Genomic DNA, 20823 nt, shown 5'->3' with positions numbered 1-20823 from the left:
GCCTTTCCTCATTCGGCGCTGATGAAATAGGTGAGTGCAGAAACACCATTGGTGGAAATATTCTGCCAATCAGTGCGTGGGGGGGGGTGACCTCTGAAGGGAGCCTGATTGGGCCTGGCAACCCACTCTGCCCCATTCATTTGCCACATTTTGACCTCTTTGGAGGTCCACAGTATATTTATAGAATCTTATTGTTTCTCCCTCGTATGGGGGTCATAAGAGCACCGCCTCGACGTGGCAAAGAAGCGGGAGAGCCTTTCGGACTTGAGTAGATATATCGTACTGGATAGGGTCACCAAGAGAAGTCACTCTGTGGGAGGTTTGACAAGCTGTGCTCCCGTCACAGATCTGCACTGACCAGTGCCATGAAGTGTGAAGTTATGGATGGTTACGTGTGCACATGCATCTTTAGAGGGTGGTGCCATCTTCTTGGTTCTTTCGGTAACTTCTAGATTTAAAGCTTTCGTGACTGATAGGATCCATACTCTTTGGTTCTATTGGGTAAAGTCACGTAGGTGAAAATAAAATAACAAAAAACCACGACGTTTCGGCCACAACACAAGCGGCCTTCATCAGGTGAAGGGACGAGACTGTCTGGAGGACAGCGCTGGAGTGGAAGAAGCCACGCTTAGATCACGACAAGCTGTGTGAGACGAAAAACACCAAGCGCATTGACAAAGGAATTAGCATAGAATTTAGCATTGAAATGGCTCATTGAAATAGCTAAGTTAAAGTATACACATCCGCAGAGGTACCCCTTGACAAAGGAATTAGCATAGAATTTAGCAAAGCCACGTAGAAGGGAAATAATACAATAATAAAAATAAAACATAATAAAATAAAATTCTCACAACGTTTCGGCCACACCACAAGTAGCCTTCCTCAGGTGAAGAAACGGAATTGTCGGGAAGACAGTGCTTCAGTGAGCACAGCCAAGCTTTGGCCGCGTCTTTTAAGCTGGGTGGGAGGAGCAGAGCGCCTTGACAAAGGAGTTTACATATCAACAGAAGAATTTAGCATTGAAGTAGCTGTGTTAATGTGTTAGATTAGCAGGATGTTAAAGTCAGCAATTAGCATGTAACTGGGAGATTAGCATGATGTTAGTGTGAGGGATTAACATGTAACTGGTCACGGAAGTAGCTATGTTAAAGTCAGAGTTTACATATCAACAGAGGCATTTAGTATATTGACGCTAAAGAACTGCAACTACCCAACTATCATACAATAAACCGATGTGAAAGAATTAAATATAAACTACACCAATTATGTGCATATGCATGTGTACGTGTGTTCACGAGACTGACTGGAGCATGATTGGTCAATTTAACATGTGATCAGCGCTAGCACCGTGCTGACAAACACTGACAGCGGATTCCTCTTGCCTCTCGGGTTATTCATCTTTTAAAACAATGTATAACTTATCAACATCTTGACGGTCATTTGTATTTTTATGTTTCATTACACAACTATGCACATTCACACTCCACTCATGCAACGTGCACATTATTATTTATTATTATTTAATACATTACATACATAAAGAGTATGTAATGTATTAAAACACTCCATTATAAAGTGTATGTTTTTGTGTATATAAGTGTATGTTTTTCTATGTTTTTCTATTTTCACGGTGGGATGAAACTTACATTTTATGGTGCGTTATGTGGGTGCTGCCTGGGGGAAAAAAAACTGGGGGTCATATTTAAAAAATAAAAAAAATCCTTAAAAGATAAAAAAAATCACATGCTTGCGTGACAGTCGCTCCATGCAATGTTTTGCTGGCTGAGGTTGCCACCACCAAGCTACCCGCCTGCTTGTCTGGTTCGTGACTACGTCCCTTTAAATGCGATCTGACCAGCCTGTTTATGTGTGCCCGCTCTTTCAGTTGCCCTGCCAACTATATCCCAGCCTGTTTGTCCACTCCCTTCTTACACATGCGCCTGCATTGCTGTTTGATGTAACCATAAAATGAAATGTCGCTCTTGTTACGACAAAAACTACAGTCGAGTGTCCTGGTGGCCACACGGTAATGGAACGTGTTTAAAATTGTGTTGTTCCCCAATTTTCTTCGAGGTCAGTCTTTCATGAGACATCCTCATTCATATTCGTACCAAATCGTGGAATTGTTCGTGATCTTTCGTGGCCAGCTCTTCGGATCGTTGGCTGTAAACATCAGTTTCACACTCATTCATTTGAGCAATGTCTGGTGCATTTGCCCAACAACGGGATGAAGGCAACTGTTATGGGCGACCTGTCCAATTTTCATACTTTTTTTGCCGAGTAGCTGACCCTTGGTAAAAAAAAAAAAACATCTTTGGGGAAAATTAGACACCAAGGGGCATCCGATTATATGAACCCCCAGATAACAGCATTGATTTCCCCGGGGCTGTTTAAGTGAGAGTGTCGGAGTCATTTACGAGCAGTGCTCCCCTTGTCTCACACACTCCACCAGCGAATGCACGCAATAGCGGCAACGCATACTGTGTAATGTCCCGATCAAACGGCTTACATCACCACATTATGATGTAAGTCGTTTGATCCCCATTGCTGAAAATGGTGGAACACGAGATGGGTTTTTTATTCGAAGTTTCCAATTACAATACAGTACAGCACAATGCATATTAAATACTGCACGGCACAGCCCACCATATTTTTTTAAGCATTGCGACTGAGAATGGACTGATTGTTGACACTCATTGTATCTGGAGAGCATCTCAAAACTTGCAGCCACCACAGTGCATAAATAAGCTGTTACTGCAGGTATAAGGGATGAGTGATTATGGACAGATTACACTCTGTAGCGTTATCTGATGGTTACATAAAATTGCGTAGGAATGACAATACAGCGCGGTACATTTCACACTGGCTCACCAAATCACCCGGAATGCGCTCCATCTCATCAGATCTTGGAACCTAAGCCAATTTACGCCTGGATGGAGCTTGCATGGGCGACCACCATGCCTACAATCGGTGTTGCAGGTTATTGCTATGTTGTCAGCAGAGAGCAGTTTAGCAAGAATGTTTTGTAAAGTATTGCACTGTACCATGCCGTTAGCATCTATGCTCTCCTCCTCCACCAACCGACCTGCATTGACCAGCGTGGTGAAGTATGGCCAAATAACCTCAACAGCGCAGTGGCGTGGGGAGGCCCTCGTTCAAAGTCGTGGAATGACAAAAGGGGCTGTGCATTTTCAGTTCACACTACATTGCTGGCGCTATGGGATCTTGTTCTGTGTCTGGATTAACTGTTTATAACGAGGACCTAATCGATCAATAAATCAATCAGACATTAGCACCAACTGAAGAGCATGAAGTGTGTGTTTGTCAATATTAGGGGCTTGTCTGGCTTTGATGGATTAAATCTTTAAATGACTAAGCATATACCAGACATCTGTTGACAAAAACAATCTTAGGTCACACTCTACAAATTATTTGTAAGAATACAAATTATTTGGTGGTACTGCATTGGCAGTGGTGCACAAGCACAAATTACAAAAAAACCCGGCATTTATCAATAATACTGTCTTAAAACGAATAAGTTGACATTTTATGCAATGGTCTACCTCTGTTCTGTGAAACAGGGTCGTTTTCCGAAACGTTAAAGGAGGACCTAAATTCAGTTCCTGAAGAAGCTCTCATCACGTGGAGCTAAACGGCGGGTATCATGCCGAACCAACACGTGGTACGACCAGAAAACACATTGGAGAGCAACTACTGAAGTAGGAAATGCTTGAATTGCATTTTTTTTATATCCACTTTAAATTGCATCTTTACAGGACTTGCCATTTTATGTAACCGGGCTCTTTTTATAGGTATCTTTAAGAGGCCCCTCATTATTCTTGGTTCTTTCGGTAAAGTCACGTAGAAGGGAAACAATAAAATAATAAAAATATAAAACAATACAATTATTTTTATTATTTTATTGTTTCCCTTCTATGTGACTTTACCTAAAGAACCAAGAATATGAATCCCTGCAGTCACGAAAGCTTTAAATCAAAATTTAGGCCCTCCTTATTTTAAATTGGCACTGTTTTATTCATTGACAGTGCACTATTCTCAGATTTTACTTGTTTTCATTGACAATTTTTTTTTACTATACCTGGCTGCAAATGTTACTATTTGCATATCTAAAGTCAACATTCATTGCTGAGATATACATAATATGGATGTTTCATATGGCTCTGCTATAGGAATGTAGACTTTCCAGCAATGAATCCGAGCCACCAACAGAGATTAGCAGTGCCACACGGATATTTTTTTCTGTATTGCTCTATGAAGAATTTCTGTCACAAAAGACAACTGGATGTGAAAACACCATAATTGACCATGGTGCTTGCTTCAACTAGTGGATTCAAATCCAAATTTAAATACACCAAATCATGCCACCTGTTTTCTTATATAGCCAACATTGTACTGATGTTTTTTTTTTTTAGTCGATCGGTTGACCGTGTTTGGCAGAGTAAAGTGTAGGTTCCGCCACCTTTTCCGATATGCCTGGCCAGCACCTCCAGTAGGAGGTCTATCTGCGAGCAGTTGCATGAGCAAGTAATTGCAGGGCTGAAGCTCTACCTTTTATATAAAGGTTAAATGAATTCCAACACCCATTTCCTTCTACCGTATAGCCAATATTTTACAGATTTTTAAGGATGACTGCCCAGTCTGTATAATGTCACATCTTGTACCATTGCGAGTAAATGAGACAATTATATGACAAACCATTCAAAGGTATTTTACCGTGACCAATGAAGGTGTTAGCTGTACTAGGTGGTACATTTGGAGTGGCTTCCATGAATAACCGAAGCAGTGCCCCCGTAATAGATCGAGCCTGTCAAAAGTTTTGTGGAAGGGGCATGCACTGTTTTATTTTAACTTGCAATAAATTGTGAGCTTGGATGTAACTTTAAGACTCAAAACACAATTTTCCTTCTGATACTTGTCCTAAGCCTCATTTTGGTCATAAATCTGGTCGTGTGGACTGAAGATGCCAGAATTCACTCACTCCATGACATCGACAAATTAACACGCTCCGAAAGTGTTTCAGTATCCTGTGCTTTCAGTGCTGTTCGGCGATCGCACGTGCATATTAGTTTGTACATCAATGCGAGCGTGCGTGTGTGAGTGCACCAGTGTGGGTGTGCACACGAATGCAAGCGTGTCAAGTGTAGGCTCCAGGACTCGTGTTTGCACGAGGCGTGCATGTGGGCTTGAGTGAATTCATCCATGGAAGTGTCCTCGTGTGTCGCGTGTGAGTTTTATGTATTGCATTCTTACCTGGCCGCTTGCAGTACGAGTTCCCCCCCCCCCAAAAAAAAAAACGGGTTCCAGTTAAACCAACACAAACATGCACACGAAAAAACTCACCGCACAGGAATGTGCACACGTAACTGCCCGCGTACAATTATGCATCCTTGGACAGTAATTGTATCATTAAGGGTATTTTACAAAACAGAAAGCGAAATAAATACGGTATTAAACTTGAGGCCACACTATTATTTCTGCCTCATTTGGAAAGAACGCGTGGTGGGAGAGAAAGGTTATAGAAATGCCAGTCCGGTGCTCACTTACAATTCCTCCCTGCAATGGTAAGTCTTCTCATTTGTCCACTCGATAAATGACCACTAGAGGCATTCGACTCTAGGTCTGTTCATCATTCTCTACACTTGCATCATTTAGGTTACTACTGATAAAAACAGTTGCTAAGGCATTGTAATATAGGTACGATTTTTTTTTTAGAGGAGGTGGATCTTGTGGGATGATGTGTTTTCGGTGTGTTTAGCGATTTAAAGTCCAGGTTCGCTTGGTGCTCATGTTACTTCCGACATGTCCAGGCACACCAGCCCTCGGCTACATCCCTGTGGGCACACACTGATGTTCGACAACGCTGTATACGTGACAGAGTATCACATCTTCAGGTAGTTTCTGATAACCAACAGGTTTCACCTGTCTCCTATGATATTAAGCAGGTGAGCATATATGCAGCCACACCTGACGCACACACCGTTCGCACCCACAGAGGTCACGCCATCCATTGTGATGGTGTCCAGTGGCGTTGCTGCCCCTTGCGATAGCTGGAGAGCATGTAGAGCAGCTGCTTCCATTTGGGGAAAAAAATGTGTAGCTGCCGTGGCTTTTATGTAAGGGACGACCTTAAGTGCAGGCCACAGAGAGGAGTTGGGGGGTGGCAGGTGGGGCAGTTTTATCCAAGGGGGCCTCAGTCAGCAAGCGTCAAGGGGAATTCAGAGGGGGCCTCATCTGGGATTTTCAGGGCAGGTTTCACTTTGTTATCCAATATAATATTGTGCCTGTTCCTATGTATGGTTTGTGTGTGGGTCACGAGGGTTATTTGACCATACTTTCCCACGCTGGTCGGTGCGGATTGGTAAAAAAGCTTGCAAGCAATGGAAGTACAGTAAGCAATGCATTGTCCTACACTATCCACCGTGTAGTCACACAAGCTCTACGTTTATGCATAATGATCACCAATCCACACATTATCCAGGCTCAATACTGATTAGCTTTCTGACCATATTGATCAGAATTATTTTGTAATCTTTTTTGCCTTGCCTGTATGTATGAATACATGCAAACACATACACACAATGTGTGACATACCACATGACCATAGCGTTAAGACGCCCCGCTTTCGTATTGCGAACACTTTATACGTAATATAAAACACGTGAGGTTCCCAAAACATGTCTAAAATGCTTCTATGAATCTAGCCCCAAGAAGCTAAATGGCACATTGCATGGGTGTGCTATATATGGATGAGGTCAATTGTAGGCTTCGGTATGACTGAATGAAGTTGCTATTTTTATCCTTAGCAAGGTGTCTGGTTGTACTATTGCCTTTAAAGTAGAACAGCTACCCTAAAGTGTTTCTTGCGAGAAGAAAAATAAACCTGGCAATTTAGCACTACTGGTCTGTAGGAAAGGGTTAATCCTTGCCCCGACACCCATACCACTCAGCTCCCCCCACCTCTCCCTCTCACCACGACAACTAGATTTCCACTTGGCACTTTGGTCTGCCTGAGCAGTTTGCAACATGTGCCCGGGCAGATGCCGAGCCTGAAGAGATTCTCAGCAAAATCTGCTTGGCCTGCCCGAGACTCACTTTGGAGAAAAAAAAGTGTAACGCTTCAGTAGTTGCACCTCTCACCGATTGACTTCCATTTCATGCCATTTTGAGATCACAGTAACGTGCAACATTGTGCAAATGCGGATTGTGATCCGGAACAATCCGGTTCTACGGCGCCCCTTCATTCGCGACGTTTAAAGCGGCGTATGGCTGTGAGCCACCGCATTTTGCCACGTGAAAACAGGTTTAACTTCCATGCGGGTCATTTAAGAGGAGCAGTTGTTTTGTGCTGGGGGAGCCGAGCACATGTGCCGTTGTTGTGCACTGTTGAATGAGCGGGTGCAGCAGGGAGGCTGCAACTAGGGACTTGTTCTCGTGCAGGCAGCGAAAAGAGCAGCCGTGCTCATTAAGAATGAGAGTCGTAGTGGCATAAGGCCTCATTGTGTTTTCATGGCCAAGACTGTTGATATTGTGATGCCCATATTTCCATCACTGACATTTCTGAATGGCTGCACCCACATAGGTCATTCAGTAGAAGGGTTGCACCAGTGTTTGCATCTTTATTTACAGGGCAATACAATTTGGATATCTATCTATCGCATTGCAACTATATGTGTATCCAGATGCTGTACAGGGATTATATATTGTATTGTCACTCACAGGAAGTGGGAAGAGGGGAAAAAAAACCTGAACTTGAACAGAGGTACAGGGAATCGACAGCATGAAAGAATGGGGGAAGGGAGTTCCAGACTGTGGGAGCAGCAGAGGAGAATGAGCGATCTCTCAGGTCTTGATTGCCAGAGCAGATAATGCGTGGAAGGGAGTAGAGTGAGACGAGAGGGGAGAGAGGTAGGCATAATTAAGCAAGTCCACTGAGAATTTTCAAGATGATGAGTGGGATCTTGAAATTGACCTTCCACGAGTGGACTTATTGCAAATGAGTAAAATTTTTGGCAACATTTATGTAGCCGCAGAAGGTTTGAACCAAACCAAAATAAGACGGTGTTCAGGCAGGGTGTGAGAGTGGAGGTGAGAATCATGTGGTCAATGACGACGTTGGCTTTTGATGTCTGGCGTAGAGGTGATGGTCATCATTAAAACTGGAGATGATTTTGCTGGAGATGTGTTGAGAACAAAAGATCAACGATGGAACCTTGCGGGACACATTTCACTGTGCCAAGCACAATTATGGCCATGACCAACATTTACTGCTTAAATGGTGGCATGTTTTTTTGCTCTGTATTGTTACAATTCTTCGTGTTTACCTTCTCAAAGACCCAGCATAGAGTAACTATTATGAACACCACAATCACGAAAGTCGCGACGGATCTAACACATCCGCTGAGTTATTCTTGAAGTCACTTAAAAAAACCCTGATTGGGAAACGCGTTCATATCTAGAAATATATTGTAAAGCGATGGCAAATTCCATTTGTCATTCGTAATAGAGGAGTGAAAAGACCGGGGGAAGGATGGTAATGTGGGATAATAATATGCAAGAGTTTGTCCAATTATTACTACAGTACAGGTAGTCCTCTACTTACGATGTACAGGTAGTCCTCTACTTACGATGGAGATGCGTTACGAAGACCCCCATCGTAAGTCAAAAATATCGTAAGTCGAAGATGGCCTAGCCTACCCAGGAGTCTTAAAGAATGGTGATAATTGAGCAAAACAGAGCAATTTACAGTACCGTACTGTATAAACTATATACTGTATGTATTTATTAATTACAATACTGTATTGCACAGTAAAATGTAAAGTAAAAAACAAGGTTAATTCTTAGCCTACCTATATGAACTGCAATTTCATAGAAAGGCGTGAGACGCGTACATCCCAGCAGCGTCCCAACGTACAGAATCGTAGTACATCGTACGCTGCTGCGTTTGCCTGCCGCGCGAAATTTAAAATATTTGACAATTTTGTCGTATCGCTATCGCCATCGTAAGATCGAAATATCGTAAGTCGGACCATCGTAACTCGGGGACTATCTGTATATCCATTTGACACGATATGCAAATGCGTCGAAATAATTCTATGTTTTAAACGAAGAGCATATATTTAGATATTAATGTGTATGAACGTATGAACTTCTTTCGCACCATGCATAGTCAACCGTGCTAAATCGGAGGTGCCCATAAGTGATGCCAACACTTCAGTATCTTTCTGAAGCCTGTGTCCATCACTTTTACCGCACCACTGCAGATGAGTAGAAAAGAGAGCCTGAAACAAGTTGTATCGAATTCCTCACGGCAGGTGTGGCCGGAAGGAGAAATGTTAATTGCTCAGAGAAATAGCAATCATGCAATTAGCCGCACTACCCACAACTGACCAAAGTAATTTGACAAGTTTGTATGATGTAACCGAGTCTAACCCACCCACACGCTAAACCCAGCACAGAGACATTGCCACGAGCAGCTCCCCGTAGGCTAAGAATTTATAAGGGGAGCTGCTTGTAAATTCTTAGCCTACACATGATGACAAATGTGGTAACGTAAACTGATTAATATAGTCAGGCAATAGATCAACTCCCTACGGGAGCTGCTTGTGATCCGAGAGGAGTGAGCTTCCAAAGGAGCTTTGTGCATTCTAAACCATGAAATTCTAAGGCATGCACTTTATATAACCATCGCTGCATTGCCTTCCGAGTGTTTAAATCTCTTGCACTTTAATACCTGGTAAAACAGGTGATATTACGCGAAATATATAAGCATTGGCAAGCTGATCTATCGTGAGATCCTTGATTTACTGAGGTTATTTATGGCAACCAGTTTAAACGCTGTCAGACTGGCAAATATGACTTTTATGAAGATACATGCATACAATCAAATCTTCATAATCCATTGTAGAGACGGCCGGCGTAAAATAAATACGTACCCGGATACTTTAAAACATGTCAATTAGGCCATCAACGTGCATTGATCTATTGCCTGACTATATTGAATGGGGGTAATCAGTTTACGTTACCACATTTGTCATCATGCGGGCACTGAGTCACCCGCTGGCAAAGAGCGGCTGATAATTAGCGGGGCGATGGTGATGCACGCCTGCAATCCAAGCAATGTGGAGGCAAGGGTTGGTGGATCGCACAAAACGTAGTGAAAGTTCCCTTGGGTGTCATATCCTGGCCGGCCAGACTAACATGCTAATCTCTCATATTGACATACCAATCTCGCACATTGCCATGCTAATCTCTCACATTAACACGCTAATCTCTCACATTAGCATGCTAATCTCTCACATTAACACGTTAATCTCTCATTAACATGCTAATCTCTCACATTAACACGCCAATCTCTCACATTAACATGTTATTCTCTCACATTAACACGCTAATCTCTCACATTAACATGTTAATCTCTCACACTAACACGCTAATCTCTCACGTTAACATGTTAATCTCTCACATTAACATGCTAATCTCTCACACTAACATGCTAATCTCTCATATTGGCATACCAGTCTCGCACATTACCATGCTAATCTATCACATTAACACGCTAATCTCTCACATTACGTGCTAATTTCTCACATTAACATGTTAATCTCTCACATTAACATGCTAATCTCTCACACTAACATGCTAATCTCTCATATTGACATACCAATTTCGCACATTGCCATGCTAATCTCTCACATTAACACGCTGATCTCTCACATTAGCATGCTAATCTCTCACATTAGCATGCTAATTTCTCACATTAACATGTTATTCTCTCACATTAACACGCTAATCTCTCACATTAACATGTTAATCTCTCACACTAACACGCTAATCTCTCACGTTAACATGTTAATCTCTCACATTAACATGCTAATCTCTCACACTAACATGCTAATCTCTCATATTGGCATACCAGTCTCGCACATTACCATGCTAATCTATCACATTAACACGCTAATCTCTCACATTACGTGCTAATTTCTCACATTAACATGTTAATCTCTCACATTAACATGCTAATCTCTCACACTAACATGCTAATCTCTCATATTGACATACCAATTTCGCACATTACCATGCTAATCTCTCACATTACCATGCTAATCTCTCACATAACCATGCTAATCTCTCACATTACCATGCTATTTTCGCACATTAACATGCTAATCTCACACATTAGCATGCTAATTTCTCACATTAACATGTTAATCTCTCACATTAACATGCTAATCTCTCACACTAACATGCTAATCTCTCACATTAACACGTTAATCTCTCATTAACATGCTAATCTCTCACATTAACATGTTAATCTCTCACATTAACACGTTAATCTCTCACATTACATGCTAATCTCTCACATTACATGCTAATCTCTCACATTAACATGCTAATCTCTCACATTAACATGCTAATCTCTCACATTACATGCTAATCTCTCACATTACATGCTAATCTCTCACATTAACATGCTAATTTCTCACATTAACATGTTAATCTCTCACATTACATGCTAATATCTCACATTAGCAAGCTAATTTCTCACATTAACATGTTAATCTCTCACATTAACATGCTAATCTCTCACATTAACATGCTAATCTCTCACATTAACACGCTAATCTCTCACATTACATGCTAATCTCTCACATTACATGCTAATCTCTCACATTAACATGCTAATTTCTCACATTAACATGTTAATCTCTCACATTACATGCTAATATCTCACATTAGCAAGCTAATTTCTCACATTAACATGTTAATCTCTCACATTAACATGCTAATCTCTCACACTAACATGCTAATCTCTCACATTAACACGTTAATCTCTCATTAACATGCTAATCTCTCACATTAACATGTTAATCTCTCACATTAACACGTTAATCTCTCACATTACATGCTAATCTCTCACATTACATGCTAATCTCTCACATTAACATGCTAATCTCTCACATTAACATGTTAATCTCTCACATTACATGCTAATATCTCACATTATCAAGCTAATTTTTTCACATTAACACGTTAATCTCTCACATTACATGCTAATATCTCACATTATCAAGCTAATTTCTCACATTAACATGTTAAACTCTCACATTAACATGCTAATCTCTCACACTAACATGCTAATCTCTCGCATTAACACGTTAATCTCTCATTAACATGCTAATCTCTCACATTAACATGTTAATCTCTCACATTAACACGTTAATCTCTCACATTACATGCTAATCTCTCACATTACATGCTAATCTCTCACATTAACATGCTAATTTCTCACATTAACACGTTAATCTCTCACATTAACATGCTAATCTCTCACATTAACATGCTAATCTCTCACATTAACACGCTAATCTCTCACATTAACATGCTAATCTCTTACATTAACATGCTAATCTCTCACATTACCATGTTAATCACTCACATTAACATGTTAATCTCTCACATTAACACGTTAATCTCTCACATTAACATGTTAATCTCTCACATTAACATAGCCACCTCAGCACGCTCAGCGTGGAAGCCGCTCACCGATCTCACAACATGCTAATTTTTACCTGGCAGCCCTTTGATTGGTGGAAAGCCCACGACCGCCACAGTCGCTGCCCACCACTTACATTCTCATTGGCTGCTGACATTTGGGCTCCGCCCATTTCAAAACCTTTATGAACATTTGTCTTTAGAAGCTAACCCCCCTTTTCCTGATGACGACCGCTTGTGTTGTGATCGAAACGTCGTAGTCTTTATTTATTAATTATTATTTTTGTTATTTTCTATGAACCTATCTACGTGACTTTACCGAAAGACCCAAATAATATGAATTCCTGCAGTCGCGAAAGCTTTAAGTCAAGATTTATAGAATACATTAATTACCTACTTGAATCACCCAGGAACGTCTATCCATCCCGCACGTGACGTCACTCCATATTGCGCCCACCCCCCCCGTGTGACGTCACTCCACATGAGGCCCACCCCCTCATTAATATTCATGAATGGGTGGATTGTTACACTAACGCAGAAGGTCGAGCTGAATTAAATAATTTATTAGGTAAAGTCGCTTCAAAAATTACGACGTTTCTTTACAGAAAGTGACGGTAAAAAATAAATATTTGCAGCACAGTGCTACATCCGTGCGTGACGTCACTGCAAAAGAGCCCCCCCCCCTCATTAATATTCATGCCCGCGTGGAAATTTACACTGACGCACAAGAAGGTCGCGCACTCCACATGCCGCACCCCTCCCCTCATTAATAATCATGAGCGGGTGACGTCACTCCACATGCCGCACTCCTCCACAATAACCATGAGGGGGTGACGTCACTCCACATGCCGCACCCCTCCACAATAACCATTAGCGGGTGACATCACTCCACGTGGGGCAACCCCCCATCATTAATAATCATGAGCGGGTGACGTCACTCCACATGCCGCACCCCTCCACAATAACCATTAGCGGGTGACGTCACTCCACGTGGGGCAACCCCCCATCATTAATAATCATGAGCGGGTGACGTCACTCCACATGCCGCACCCCTCTACAATAACCATTAGCGGATGACATCACTCCACGTGGGGCAACTCCCCCTCATTAATAAACATGAGCGGGTGACCTCACTCCACGTGGGGCAACCCCCCCTCATTAATAATCATGAGCGGGTGACGTCACTCCACATGCCGCACCCCTCCACAATAACCATTAGCGGATGACATCACTCCACGTGGGGCAACCCCCCCACATTAATAATCATGAGCTGAACAATTTTTCGATTGAATATTTCAGACTTACTGCAATATACACTCGTCCTTGGACGGGCTAGTTTGCTAATGTTTTTGTAACATAAGTGGAAGAATGGTTAAGAAATCAGTGTAATGCAGTAATCGAGTGAGCAGGCAACTGAGTGTCACAGTGCAGAATAGATCACTGCTTACAGAACGCAGTCGGGGATGGCTGCTGTTGCTGTTATAGCTGTTATAGCTGTTGTTGCTGTTATAGCTGTTGCTGTTGTTGCTGCGACTGTCGCTTCTTGCTCCTCTTTCTGCTCCTGTTGCTGAGGAAACAGGGGACTGCCAGAAGTCACTTGGCCAACAGCAGCAACAACAGCAGCAGGGTGAACAGAGCTGCAGATGATGATAGTGTGGTGGGATTGCTTGCTGTTGCTGCTGCCTGCTGTGTCAGCTGGAACCTTGGGGGGAGGCCTGTCACAACTGGGTGGTGATAATAAGGGCTCCCCGTGCACAAAGGCAAGTCTGGTCACGGGGACATCTGTAAGTGTTATAGAGACGAAGTGACTCTCCATGGTGCAGAGGTTGGGTACGCCGTAACAGAGCTCCGGGCAATTGTAGCCAGACAGCCCCGTCCCCTCTCCTCCCGGTGCATGAGAAAGATGGAAATGGGGAAATGGAAATCTCAAGAAAAATTTTTATCGGCTCGTGGATCCTCACTTGGCCCCCCCAGTTCAATATCGCTGAGACGCTGGTGGAACACTTGACTGCAAATGCACGCAAATATTGTGACGGTGTTTTTCTTTTTAAATTGTTGTAAAGTTATTGCTGAGTATTTGCATTTAAATGTAAACGTATTCATGGTTTGCGTGTTGTGCTTCTTTGAGCTCCCCTGGCCTTTGAACTCAACCCCACCCACCCCCCACCGCCAAAAAGAATATTCGGACTGTGGCCAAGGCGGACAGGGGTTGCATGCCCTGGCGGCTAGTGGGAGCAGACCTCTCACACACAACAACAACAAACACACTCATGTGTCATGCTATCATCTGCGTGGTGGGGGACGGCCAGGTGTAACCCAGTGGCGTGGCAACTGCATTATCAGCTCAAGGGGTTTGTGGGAATGGGTCAGGTGGTGGTGGGGGGGCCACAATATTTGATTTGTCTCGCACGGTCGCCAAAACGTCACCGCTGCTCTCGTTGAATGAAAATAAAAAAAGTTGGAACGTAAATGAAAGCATTTCCATGAAAATACATTTTAAACCGCGTTTTAAATAAGCGTTGTCGTTCTTTTACACCGTTGTTGAAAGCATATCTCATGGTGCTTGACAAGGGGGGTCCAAACTTGTAGCTTTGGTCACGTGGGGTGGTGGGGGGCAAGGCCCCCCCCCCCCACTGCCTGCCCCACGCTGATTACGCTAGTGTGGTGTAGCCTGAAACGGAGACGTCCGGGTGCCGGGTTTCTCATTGTTATAATTGAGTTAAGGCAAACTTTCATTGCTAAAAGAAAGACAAACAGAACAGATTAACAGCCACCCCCCCCCCCCCCCTTTTTCATTGTTGTCGATCGTGCTACACGTACGAGCTATTATGTCACAGTGAACTATATTATGACGGCACAACACGGCCAATAGGAATTCCACTCGCTGCGCAAAAAAATTAATTCCACATACCCGCCGCTAGCATTCGCTCTTTAGCTGTCCCAGAGGTTTTTCGTTTTTGCTGCGTCTCCCAATGCGACGTTTTGTTCACACTGCTACTGGAGCTAAGAATAATCGTAATGATCTTCACACAAAACAAATGTGATGGCGTTTAAGAATACTTTTCAGGGTGATACTGCTTGCGGTGTTTAAGCAAACATTATTGCACTGTACTAACACTTTTGTAGGGATTCATCAGCAGCTTGCTTTGCTTTGTGCTGTCTTGCTACCGAGGATACGGGCATTAGCCCAATTCCCCTTGTTTTAACTTACAATAAATATTCTTTCCTGGCGAGGAGACAAGATATCCTCACCTCACCTCAAAGGCAACTACGGCATCTGTGTTTAAAGGGTTGCCATGCACAGACAATACTCCAGACAACTCTAAATGCCAGAAACATGATGAGCTGTTCATGGAATTCACTGCGATCGAATCTGTCACGTGTTTCCAGAGCATGAAGATTAAAGGTGTATTTTAACAACAGACAAAATGGTAGCGGCGGACTTACGTAACTTAATTAGACTGCCATTGTTGCAGTTTCATTTGGAGACATTGTGAGATTTGACGCTCGCCCAAAGTCGTGTGTGTTTGTCTGGTCAGATCTACGGCATTCTCAAAGTCCATGTTAAACCCTGGCCCTGCCTTTGACCCACGTGTCTCTAGATGCACTGCACTTATTCCCAAGGTGACAACAGCACATTGCCCTGTGGGTTCACCTCAGTTTCCCCTTGAGCAATATGGTCTTATTAACATTTATACTGTATTCCAGCATACACATAGTGTGTATCATCACGTGGATTCCATTACTAAAGGTGATCAACTCTGGCCTCTAGTCAATAAGATCGACACCCAGACACAAAGTCTATTTTCCACATCTCGCTTTAAACATAGACATGCAGTACGTTAAAATTTAAATCACACAGTACGTATTATTGTAAACACATCTATAAGTACTGATTGTTTTATGCTCAAACGACTTCGAGTGAGCCTTAAAAGCTCATTTTACACTTGGACGCATTCTCAAGCGTTTTTTTCCCCCCATGCCTTACCCCCAGTGCATCTTTGCATTTAGCAATGCATATTATCCGGTCAGATGCATGTTATGCAACGTAACACTGCATACTTATGTTGCTCAGTGTTTATTGAAACCTGGAACTGCGCAGAGGTGTGAAGACTGCAAGGTGAGAACCTCTGACTTAAATCTATCAGGGTTGCAGCTTCCAAGCAATATGGAATTGTGATGTGTGAGGACAATTTTGTCCTCTTGAGTCAGATATTTCTATGAAATAACCCGTGCTTTATTGAGCAATTAGCTTTTGTAAAAAAAAATCCTCCCTCGGCGAGATTACAATAATCAGACATGTATTTGTTGTAATGAACCACACAGTGTGTATATTTTTTTATGTTTAAAAAAATATATAAATGTATGAACGACGGAAAATTTTTACTCTGCTCTTTGCCATTTATTTCATGCTCGGTGAAATATGTTCCTCATTTATTGCTGTCGGCTTACATCGCGATGCTGTACTGTGGCCAATGCATTTGCATAATCATCATTTCCCAAAAGCAATACCCACGAAAGATTCATTTTAAGTCCAGCAGTGCTCAGTGATTTTGAGGTGACAGTGCAATTCCATCCGACAACAAATGTGGAACACGAAATTATTGTGATGCACGGATGAAGTCAAAACGAGCAAAACCGTGCATGGCTCTCATCAAGCAGCTCCGGCAAAGTTGACGCGCAAATAGCAACTTGCAACACGGTGCTCGATTGATATTGCAAGTTAATGCGCCTATATTCTTAGCTCTTTCGGTAAAGTCACGTTGAAGGGAAACAATAAAATATATATAATACAATAAAAATTCTCACGACGTTTCGACCATAAAACAAACGGTCGTCATCAGGTGTGTCGGTTTGTATTAATTTATTTATTTTTAAAACGGTGTATTTATTTATAAAAAAAAACGTCAGCACCACGGGCAGCGATTTGTCAGTTTGTTTAGAAGGACGAGTCCATCTATGTTCTGAAAAGAGGAGGGGGGGAGACGAAAAAATTAATGTATGCTGTCTGAAAGCCACCGTAAGCGTGAACAATCAATTAAGATCTATTTTATTGTTTCCCTTCAACGTGACTTTACCGAAAGAGCTGAGAATATGAATGACTGCAGTCACGAAAGCTTTAAATCAAAATTTAATGCGCCTACTTGAATTGATCGCACACCCTGAATCCAGGGCTTTTGCCACACGCTCGCAAAGATGTACAACGACATGGTTGCTCTAACAATCTTGTTGGTTCTTTCGGTAAAGTCACGTAGAAGGGAAATAATAAAGTAATAAAAATAAAACATAATACAATTAAATTCTCACGACGTTTCGGCCACAACGCAAGCAGCCGTCCTCAGGATGCTTGTGTCCTCAGGCTGCTTGCGTTGTGGCCGAAACGTCGTGAGAATTTAATTGTATTATGTTTTATCTTTATAATTTATTATTTCCCTTCTACGTGACTTTACCGAAAGAACCAAGACGATGAATCCCTGCAGTCACGAAAGCTTTAAATCGAAATGCTCTAACAATGTTCTGCAGCACTCCATAATCGTCCATGGTTAGTTTGTGTGAAAGAGTACAATCGGACACCAGTAATGTAGGAAAACAAAAATATGCTTTTGCTGTATCTCTTCAAATAAAAAGCTGCATGTAGGCTTCACAATATTTGTTGCATGTATGACAAACGTTGTGATTTTGAGACCATCTATGTATGTGATTTCCGTAGTTCCTTTAAAGCCTGCATGCATGATTTAATACATCAATAAACAATGAATAATTTAATTTATTTCAAATTTATAGGGCTGGTGCAGTAGTTAGCATGTAGCTCCTTTAACTTGAGGTGACCTGAGTTTGAGTGGCAAGTGATATTTGAACCGACAACCATACTGGACACTGCAATGAAGTATGGTCAACAACCCAAATAAGTGACATGGCATGGGCAGGCTTTCATCCAGGCAGGAGTGTATTGACTAAGGGCTGTAGAAACAACATTCACATGGGACCTTAACTAATGAGACATTTTTATGATAACTTAACGAATGAGTGTGATCATATCCTAAATTGGATATACAGTGAGGGAAAAAAGTATTTGATTACCTGCTGATTTTGTATGTTTGCCCACTGACAAAGAAATGATCAGTCTATAATTTTAATGGTAGGTTTATTTGAACAGTGAGAGACAGAATAACAATAACAAAATCCAGAAAAACGCATGTCAAAAATGTTATAAATTGATTTGTATTTTAATGAGGGAAATAAGTATCTTCTTTGGTTCTTTCGGTAAAGTCACGTGACTTTACCGAAAGAACCAAAGGAGATGAATCCTTGCAGTCATGAAAGCTTTAAATGGAAATAAGTATTTGACCCCCTCTCAATCAGAAACATTTCTGGCTCCCAGGTATCTTTTATACAGGTAACGAGCTGAGATTAGGAGCACACTCTTAAAGGGAGTGCACCTAATCTCAGCTTGTTACCTGTATAAAAACACCTGTCCACAGAAGCAATCAATCAATCAGATTCCAAACTCTCCACCATGGCCAAGACCAAAGAGCTCTCCAAGGATGTCAGGGACAAGATTGTAGACCTACACAAGGCTGGAATGGGCTACAAGACCATTGCCAAGCAGCTTGGTGAGAAGGTGACAACAGTTGGTGCGATTATTCGCAAATGGAAGAAACACAAAAGAACTGTTAATCTCCCTCGGCCAGGGGCTCCATGCAAGATCTCACCTCGTGGAGTTGCAATGATCATGATAACGGTGAGGAATCAGCCCAGAACTACACGGGAGGATCTTGTCAATTATCTCAAAGCAGCTGGGACCATAGTCACCAAGAAAACAATTGGTAACACACTAAGCCGTGAAGGACTGAAATCCTGCAGCGCCCGCAAGGTCCCCCTGCTCAAGAAAGCACAAATACATGCCCGTCTGAAGTTTGCCAATGAACATCTGAATGATTCAGAGGACAACTGGGTGAAAGTGTTGTGGTGAGATGAGACCAAAATGTAGCTCTTTGGCATCAACTCAACTCGCCGTGTTTGGAGAAAGAGGAATGCTGCCTATGACCCCAAGAACACCACCCCACCGTCAAACATGGAGGTGGAAATATTATGATTTAGGGGTGTTTTTCTGCTAAGGGGACAGGACAACTTCACCGCATCAAAGGGACGATGGACGGGGCCATGTACCACCAAATCTTGGGTGAGAACCTCCTTCCCTCAGCCAGGGCATTGAAAATGGGTCGTGGATGGGTATTCCAGCATGACAATGACCCAAAACACACGGCCAAGGCAACAAAGGAGTGGCTCAAGAAGAAGCACATTAAGGTCCTGGAGTGGCCTAGCCAGTCTCCAGACCTTAATCCCATAGAAAATATGTGGAGGGAGCTGAAGGTTCGAGTTGCCAAACGTCAGCCTCGAAACTTTAATGACTTGGAGAAGATCTGCAAAGAGGAGTGGGACAAAATCCCTCCTGAGATGTGTGCAAACCTGGTGGCCAACTACAAGAAACATCTGACCTCTGTGATTGCCAACAAGGGTTTTGCCATCAAGTACTAAGTCATGTTTTGCAGAGGGGTCAAATGCTTATTCCCCTCATTAAAATGCAAATCAATTTATAACATTTTTGACATGCGTTTTTCTGGATTTTTTTGCTGTTATTCTGTCTCTCACTGTTCAAATAAACCTACCATTAAAATTATAGATTGATCATTTCTTTGTCAGTGGGCAAACGTACAAAATCAGCAGGGGATCAAATACTTTTTTCCCTCACTGTACCTGAATTTCGATTTAAAGCTTTCGTGACTGCAGGGATTCATCTTCTTTGGTTCTTTCGGTAAAGTCACGACGTAGAAGGGAGCGTTGTCTTTCCGACAGGTCTGTTTCTTCACCTGAGGAAGGCTACTTGTGTTGTGGCCGAAACGTCGTGAGAATTTTATTATGTAGTATTTTTATTATTTTATTATTTCCCTTCTACGTGACTTTACCGAAAGAACCAAGAATATTGTTATACCTTCACAGCACTTTAACCACGTGAGCCGTTTTCTGTTTGTTGAACACAAAATTATTGCATTTCCTGTTGTGAACTGACATCAGAAGGAGCTTTATTTGTTATCGGTTTGAGGTAAAGTGAATGTTAAAGTTGCAACATATACATTGTTTAATGTAAATTACATTTTGCCACTGTAGTCGTACAGTGTTAAAATATATGTAAAATAACCCCAAGAAATGTGTTGTATGGGATACTGTACCTGCTATGTTCGCGAAATGGTCCCTAATTAAAAGCAGTGCACGCGATTAAAATGGCATAGTCGTTCGAGTATTGTCATT

The sequence above is a fragment of the Petromyzon marinus genome, chromosome 4 (assembly GCF_048934315.1).
Source record: "Petromyzon marinus isolate PM22_M1 ecotype Great Lakes invasive population chromosome 4, UKy_Petmar_22M1.pri1.0, whole genome shotgun sequence".
Taxonomy (NCBI): domain Eukaryota; kingdom Metazoa; phylum Chordata; class Hyperoartia; order Petromyzontiformes; family Petromyzontidae; genus Petromyzon; species Petromyzon marinus.
Note: the sequence above shows the minus strand (reverse complement) of the source record.